The following is a 9,342-nucleotide window of genomic DNA, read 5'->3' on the forward strand; positions in this document are numbered from 1 at the left end:
GTACATTGTGAAAGTATGTTGCAAAATAGTTTATTTTCTACAAATCTACAAAAACTTAAGTGCTTATATTAAAATAAAAACCCTTAGTGAATCCATAAACACTAGTGCGGTGATGGTGAATGCCTATGAGCGCTGTAATTAGAGCGAGAGGGCGATTGCTTGGAGGATATTCTTTGATCGAACAGCAGAGTGCTCATGTATTGATCGTGATCTTCCCCTGAGATTAACCTCTCATTAACCCGGAGAGCCTCAGATTCTCATGGATCCAGCACTGATCTCTCTCTCCGGCCTCAGGTGCTGTTGAATGCGACTCAGATCACTCATATGAGCTCTCCAGCACGTAGATGAGAAGTGGAGGTAATATGAGAAAGGAAAAACCACCTGCTCGCTTTATTTAGGATAGTCTTAACAAGAAACAGCTACAATTTCAAATGCTGAATCAATTCATTTTTCGTCTGAAAATTGTTAGTGCCATTGAACTACTGTTGATCAAGTATGACACGACAAGTTTCCAGCATCAAGTGACTTTTCTGTTGTTAACGAAATTGAAGACATTACACAAAGCAACATTACAAGCAATAAGAACAGTTTTGAGCAAACTTTTGCTAACTTTCACCAGAACAGCAACTGTGTTTGTGTGTGTATATATATTAGTCTGTCAAACAATTAATGGAGATTAATCACATCCAAAATAAAAGTTTTTGTTTGCATAAAATATTTGTGTTCTCTGTATATATTTAATATGCATGTATATATTTCAGAGAAATATAGAGAATATCTTATAATTTGCAAATATCTATGTGTATGTATGTACAGTATTATGTATGTACAGTATTATGTATGTACAGTATGTATATATATATATTATATATATATACAAAGGCTGATATGTGCAAATTCATAAGATCAAACAGAAAACACGGTGAGGTCTCTGATTTGAGCAGAGTATTTTTACATTCATCATTCATGAGTATACTACACTTTTCTCTTACTGAAAGGAAAAACAACATGCGTTTTGTTCATCAACACTGTCTTGCATGTGTCCTTTTCATTTATCTAAGGCTTTTTGTTCAGAAAACTGACTGCATGCTTTCATTGAAATGGTATAATGTACAAAAACGTGTTAAACTAAAGTCCAAGTGTTGAGGGACAAAAAATGCTTTAGAATCAATACTGTTACATGGTCAAGTGCTTTCAGGTCCTCATCTCTTATTAAGACTGTTAGAGGATCGACTAACATGAAGCTGATGGTGTGAAGAGGTGACGTCTGAAAAATAGACAAGAATGCCACATCTCTTTTTTTTTTTTCTGTTTTGATACGTTGAAAGTCACCTGTTGAACTGAGCTGCATTTAAATGACATGGAACTGACTAGTGCTGGGCAACAATTAATCACGATTAATCGCATCCAAAATAAAAGTTTTTGTTTATATAATATATATGTGTGTGTGTGTGTGTGTGTGCTGTATATTTAAAAACTGACAAAATAAAGAAATGATGGCATAAATATAGTATTAGTAATGCATAGTAGAATGAACACAAAAATAATAATACAGTTTACGATCATGTGCCATCAAAGTAGCACGAGAGCCTTGATGACAACACACTTTATTCTCATTGGTTAGATTCCGTGATGACAAGAACAAGCTGTGTTGCATGTTTATTCTAACAATTCGATTCCAGTAATGCTCACAAATCTGTGTTTTAGAACCGTAAAAGCTTTTTAGTGTAGTGGCACTGCTATCTTGAGTCATTTTTTATAAAAAATAAAATTTAAAAAAAGGGATAAAAGCATATATATCCCAAATTTATCAGTATTTATTAGACTATATGTTTATTCTGAACTTTATTCTTGAACAGATGACGCTGTATTAAGCAGTACATAAAGCATTTTTGTTGCGTATTTTACAAATATTGCATTTACTTCAATTTATCTGTAACAGGAGTATGCAAACACAGTGAGAGCATTGAACAAGGCTCACATGACACAATCCAACCAATGGGAAATGAGTAACATGACTCTAAAGCAGCCAATCACAACATGACACACAGAGAAGTGTAGCACATGACATGATCACGTGAGGGGCAAGGAACACATGATAGGAACATGAAACAGGGCAAAATGGCAGAATAAGAGACCAGACAACCCTAGAAAAAGAAACAAAACCCCAAGTTACACCTTTGTTGTGTTGGCCAAAAAATGATAAACTTTTTCATTTACACCTCCGATTTCTTTAAATAAATCATTAAAAATGAAATCCCGAAAACTGATCATATTTTGGGGGAAAATAAAAAGATTTTACTGGACTTTAGATTATCTTCGCAATCTCAATAAGATCTTATTTTGCTCTCACATTCCTCATGATACCAAAGTCAGAAGTGAATATTTAATTTTGAAGTCAACATTTCTTCAGCACATTTTTCAAAAACCTGAACCTGATCTGAAGTGCTCCTCGTTCGTTCGTATATAGCTCTATATAATTTTACTGTGTCATCTATTGACTATTGTTTTTATTTATTCACAGGAATTTGTATTTCTGCATCACTAGAAACACCAAACCGAATTGCAGAAATAATGTCTCAAATACTGTCTCTGCTTTCCTCCTCAATCAGCAGTCCACCACAGGAACACATTGGCCAGCAGTTTGTTCACTGATCTGTCCTGATTCTGCCTCTCACCTCATTAAACACAGTTCTAAAAGAACCGCCTTAAATTGACTCGGAGTCGAGCTTGTGTCAAAAAATAACCCTTGTGTCCTCCAAAAAAAAAAAAAAAAAAAAAAAAAGAAGTGGATGATATTCTCAGGCTGCTGTTCTACTCATTCGTCTCCAGTCTGAGCAGTGTGAAGACTCCTACATGTTTTTTTTTTTATATGTGTGTGTGTGTTTGGGAAAGACGTGATAAGAATGCTGGGTAATAAAATCAGTCCATGCTATTCACAGCCATGAAATTGACTTTTTCTAGGGTTAGTGACCCTGTTTCGAAACCTAGCTACCCAGACAGCATTTTAAGGTATTATTGCAATGTTGATTATCACACATATATATAAAAAGCTAAATTTCTGCTAATGTGTGTCCTCCAGACTTATGCAGCGGTCTTAAGGTACAGTAATAGATATACAGATCAAGAAAAACCGACAGACTGTATTGGGACAGATATTTCCGTTTTATCAAATTTTTTTTATTTTTTTATCAGCATTTGTAAGGACTCCCCTCGGCCTGTTGTGAAGGAACAGTACATTAGTCTGCCAGACGAACATCTCTCTCACTGAGCCAGCAAATGTACAGCTAATGCCCAAAGAATGAGTCACACAAAGCTAGACTTTTGACTATTGGCATAAACCTGGCCAAGAACAACACACTTCTGAATGACATGCTTTAGGAGCAGGTGAATCTGAAATCGATGATACCACAATAATACACCAGCCTGCAACACAGAGCGAGCTCAATCAACAAGCTGTACAGAGAACACTAAATCACTGTGTGCGGTCTGAGCTTCTGTGCAGCAAAAAGTAGTAATAGGAACAAGTCAAGATCAGTTTTGGGGAAAGTAACTTTTAAAAGTAATGCATTGCATTGAACTAGAAAAAAAACAAATAAACAGACAGACAGACAGATAGATAGAATAGCAGCAGCAGAAAACAACAGATAAAATGCTTTAATCCTCCAAAGTACAGCAAACTGCAGGCTCAAGGGGAAACCAGTAATGTTTAGAGGCGAGTGGCTCAGACATACCAGCGCTCTCATCTGTAAATGACCTGCGATGATGTGTACATCTCTCAAAGACATTCTGCTTTTGTGTTAATGTTTCTGTTTCTGCCCCGTGTCCTTCGTATCAAGTGCTTCAAGATGCTGTATTTCAGACAGTAGTGTTTAAATCATTCAATCTGTCTACTAAACACTCCCACAGATCATTTCTTTATATAGTTAGTAAGTACTTATTATTAAAGAAATGCCCTGCGGGACTGTTCAGTATGTTCAAAATGTTAGCGATTGTTCAATTGTGTGGCTTATATTACCTTGCATGTTCAAAATATATCTGATAATGCACCATTTGCCCTATATGAAAGATGCCTTAATATGTGCATCTACAGTAGCAACCACCAAGAACAAAGGATATATAACGAAAGGAGTCCTTTTCCTACTGATGCAGGCATTTAGTGAGATTCATCAATTTAATTATCTGTATCAAACTATCTGAGAAACACAATATTACGAAGCAATGCCTTCAGACATGTCCATTTGACCACTCCTGAACAAACAGCGCCTGCTGGCAAACACCTCCAGACACATTAGTAATTAGAGATCTGTACAGTACAGTTATAATTACATATCGATAATCTTAATAAAAAGATCTTATTTCAGTTAGTTCCTCTGCTTGCCTATATCTGCAGAAACAGAATACAGAGAAAATTGAATAATCAAATTACCTGGAGGAACACGATGTCACAAGGAGATCAAATTTAGGAGATAGATACTGCGTGATTTAATGAATAGTGTCATATCTAATCAAGCATTAGCTCCTTTAGCCATCCTTAGTCCAGATGAAATAAGAAAGCGTAGAGGTTTTCCATTTGCACTTCAGCACTGAATGAAAAACCACCAGAGTTAAGGTGAATACATGGAAATTGTAACATAAGAGAGATGTCTATCATGGATATGAATGCTATTGATATGGAAGTCATCACCGCTGAGGCTCTCAAATCACATATGGAGCAGGTTTGATGTAATGATGTTCGATTAAAAGATATAATTGATATCCAACGTTCTCCACTGTGCTTGGTTGTGTTTGACACGCAGCACAAGTTTTCAGTAACTAAACACGCATGAGAGTAAGACAGACCAAGGGAAGAATGCAGATCGTTCTCCCTTCGAGAGAAAATATCTTTAATATTTCATGGTGAACTCTGCTGTAGTCTTGCAGAGACTTTTGCAGACTTTGCCAAACTAAGGCAGCTGTCCTCCGAACCTTGCAAACTCAACTTTCCGTCTCAGAGGACAGATAAAAAGCTTATGATTTAGATTTTTGATTTTTTTTTGTGAGCAGGATGCATCAGACAGTCTGTAGAAAATCTGAGGCTGTGCTGGAATGCCGCAGTAGCTTGTGAATAAGCTTTTCTTTTATTTTTTTTTTGAGTCTGATACAACCTTCAACTTCTTTGATATTCTTTTGAGTAGTTTTGATTTATTTTCAAGCAAAAAAAGACGATTTCACAAAGACCACAAATTTTTTTTAAAGGTTATTACCACTTTTTATATCACAATTTATACTTATATTCTCACAATTCTATATTATACCTATGAGTTTGACTCATAAAAAAATATCAGAATTGTGAGATGTCTAGACATAATCTCGCAATTCTGAGAAGAAAAGTCCACATTGTGAGATATAAACTTTCGACTGAGAGAAAAGAAAAAAAATTAGATAAAAAGTTGCAATTAAACAGAATTTTCCCCAGTGAAAATTGGATTCTATATGAAACTGGACATGTTCCAGAAACATCAGATGACACAAAGTTTTTGGTTTATATAAGAGTTCAGTCTGAGCAATTACATCACACAAACCATTTCCTGGAATGACTGTCCCATTGAAACACTATAACATGAATATTAAGACACTCAAAGCTGTTTTACTCCTGGCTGAATTCTGCTCATTTGAGCCAGCATCTGCTCTAAGTCAACATGTTTAATTACCTTTTGTGGTGTAAGATATCAATTATGAAGCTACAGTCAACAGCTCCATCTTGAATTAATGTGCTGAGAGGCCATCGCAAATGGCCTTTGTTTGCTTCCTCTTGCTCTCCGACCACATCTGTTCATGGGTTCATGGAGGATTGTTCATCAATTGGGATTTGATTGAAATCATGAGCTCTTAAAGCCTGGATGGGGAGGAGGTCCTGCCGGAAGGCTTTGTGTTGTTCAAGTGTCCTTGGGTGAAACTGTGATTCAGATTCATGGAGCATGTTGATAATCAGACAGGGAAGTAAATGAAGGCTTTACACCTAAAGGCATAATAACGAGACGCCCAGATCACACTTTCTGCCAAAATTGAAAAGAAAAACAAATGAATTGTTTCACTGGTACTGTATTTTTGGACCATTAAAGTTGTTTGGCATTGTGACAAATTTTTTTTTACATTTTTTTTTTTTTTTGCATGACAATTAATCACATTTTAGCCCAAATTCTCAGTTACATAATCAATTCAGATATTTTAGTTTTTATATGTTTTTAAATTAAAATGCTCTGATAGATTTTCATTATTGTAATTTTCAAATTAATTAGTAGAAAAATTATATAATTTAATACAAAGTTTGATCATTTAAATCAGTAAAATGGGGTAAAAATACTTTAATACAATTATTAGTATTTTTATCAGCATAAAGGCAGTAAAAATACTACCATAATGCATAATGTACACTTACTAGTTTAAATGAACCACAGTATAAATATTATGTTAGATAGATAGATAGATAGATAGATAGATAGATAGATAGATAGATAGATAGATAGATAGATAGATAGATAGATAGATTTTATATAGATTTTAGAGGCCCTAAAATAATCATATTTTTCTTTATACAAAAAGACATTTTACTTTAAATGATGTAATTTAATTTAATCTGTCATATTAAATGATATATATATATATATATATATATATATATATATATATATATATATATATATATATATATGAAAAAGACAATTCATCTGTGTTTCTGTTTTCATAAACATTGCTTTACAACTTCCATGATGACCACAGACTAAATGTCCACCTTGTTCATGAATGAACCACTAAGCAAAATAACCACCGCCGCCCCTGAAGGTGTGACATTACAGATACGGAGCATTTTTAGGGGGTGTGTGCCTTTACCCTCGTTGCTTGGAACACGCGCAGGCTTTGTTCACAAAGGGAGGTGTCTGGTGAATGGGGGAGGGGCGAGATGACAGGGGGGCGGCACGCGCTTTAACAAATCAAGATGGCAGGTGCCGAATCTAAATGAGCTTCCTCATTAGCATCACAAAACACAGGGCCACAGATCTAGAGGCGTTCCAAACCGGTATGACTTTAATTATTGTCTGGAGCATACTATTTTAAAATATGGTGTGATTTCTGAGCATATAATGAAAGACATTGGGGTCCAATGTTGTTTAGACCACAATGTTGTTCAAATATCTTCTTTTCTGTTCTGAAGATGAAAGAAAGTCCTGCAGATTAAAGCAGCGTGATGTTGAGTGAATTCATTTTAGCCAAATTTTCCTAATAACATATTTTAACACTGGCATTTTACAACCTGCCATCAAGAATATACAGTACGTATCTCCATATTAGAGCCACAAGTATGAGAAAAGAATTGCCACAAAATTCAAAATAATAATTTTTGCCTTAAAAATCCTTTTAAAATTGTTTGATAATCTCGTTTTACGCTCTTGCAAACTACTGCACTCACTGCTATTGGTCAAATGTTTTACATTTGGCTACTGTATTTAGTCTATTAGTGTGTGATTGCTCTCATTTCTCATGAAAATGTTTTCATGGTGGTTATATAAGATTTTGTGTCAAACTGAGATGCTAATTTGATTGCAAAAAGCTCTAATGTAAAAACTGGAATAGTTGAGGTTATTCCATTACACTTTATTTACAACAAGATCTGTGTAGAAATCTTGTTTACTCTAAAGTTATTTGATGAATTTAGATTTTACATAATAACCTGAGAGGGATGAACTGACTGCAAAGTAATCCACCTTGCACAAGCTGTTCAACATTGTCTCCCGGTGCATCTCAGGTTTCTGTGATGCATTTTTGAGTTCTAGTGCTTCTCCTCCATCTATAATCCTCTCAATAACCCCATTTCTTCTGCTTTTTTATAGTTTATACTATATTAAAGTGCGCCAATGTGTCCACATATCTCCTTAGGTATTATTTATTAATGTGTTACCCCAAGCGGAAAATGAGGCTATGATGTTATGGCTGTAGAACATTTTTTTTTTTCAGACAGCTTTGACCTGTATTCTCCATTAGTATATGCCACTGATCTATAATAGCCAGAGGAAAACTGACTACAGCATCAATACTTGACAACATTATCAAAATGTGTGGAAAGGAAGAAAGAAAGAAAGAAAGAAAGATCACGCCACTAGCACAGTATAAAAACTACCAGGTAACCTAAATAAATGTGCATCATTAATCACTCATTCGTCAACGATATTATTTAATGGCCACGAATCAAGCTAAATACTAAGTTTACACCAAGAAAGTAATTTAAATGGTTAATTCCTTAATGTCACAACTTTGCATTTTTATTGTCATATAATCATAATGACTTTGAAAAGATAGATATGCTCTAACTTTTTGAGAGCCACAACAAGCACCTACTACACCAATGAGCATCGTATTTCATAATCATAAACAAAGCTTATAAAACACCCACATATAGACACACAACTGAACAGCAAACCCCTGATGTTCACATGATGCTCCCATGCATTCAGAAGAGCATTAAAGCATGAAATCCCATATGACCATATGGCATGCATAAATCAACTTCTGAGGTCTTTTTTTAATAAACCTGTGTGCATGATATTTTTAAATCACACTTTATTTAATTTCAACCAGCATTTTGAAAGTGTAACCTAATATGCGGAATAAAGTGTTTATGTCAAATAGATGAAGAATCACACGCTGACGCATAATAAAATCATTGAACACACACATACATCCATATACACACACGTTCATGTACTCACGGGCTCCTCTGCTGAGTTTCACATAAACACTCCAGATCCACAGTATCAGCGGCAGCTCCGTTCCGACAATCCGTCGCATTCTTACTTTTATTCCGATGTAAACAAAGAGAACCGCGGCGTTCTGTCCTTCCTTCACTCGCACCCTCCCTGCAAGGAAGGGAAGCCTCGGGACTGGCGCGGTTTCTGCGAGATATAGGTGCGCAATACAGCCACCTTTCTATCCCGCGAGAAACGGTCTCGGAATTCGCATTGTTTGTCAAAGCGTGTCTTGGAGGAATATCGTTCCACTGAATGCTCGCATTGTTTCACCAGAGAAGGGTTTCCGGGACGGTCGCTGTCCAGGTGCTGAAGTTAATGAGGTCTCGCGTTCCCCCCTCTGCGGATAAAAGTGGTACAGTCCAGCAGCACAGCGAGACCCCAGGAGCCGCTGAAAAATATATGAAAAGAGGGGTGGATGGTTCTTAAAGGGCTAGTACAAGCAAAAATGAAAATCCTGTCAGCATTAAAGATACTTACTGTCATATGTTTAAAACTGGAATGTCTTATTCTTAAACGAAACACAAAGTAGAGGTTTTGAAGAGTGTTCATGCTGTGA

General features: G+C 35.7%; 1 pseudogene; it reads right to left on the reverse strand.

Moving 5' to 3' along the window:
• The window catches only part of LOC113045353 (contactin-associated protein-like 2), a 32,285-nt pseudogene extending 23,172 nt beyond the window's left edge, over positions 1 to 9,113 (reverse strand).
• Between the last annotated feature and the right edge of the window lie 229 nt (positions 9,114 to 9,342).

The sequence above is a fragment of the Carassius auratus genome, chromosome 27, assembly GCF_003368295.1.
Source record: "Carassius auratus strain Wakin chromosome 27, ASM336829v1, whole genome shotgun sequence".
Classification (NCBI taxonomy): Eukaryota; Metazoa; Chordata; class Actinopteri; order Cypriniformes; family Cyprinidae; genus Carassius; species Carassius auratus.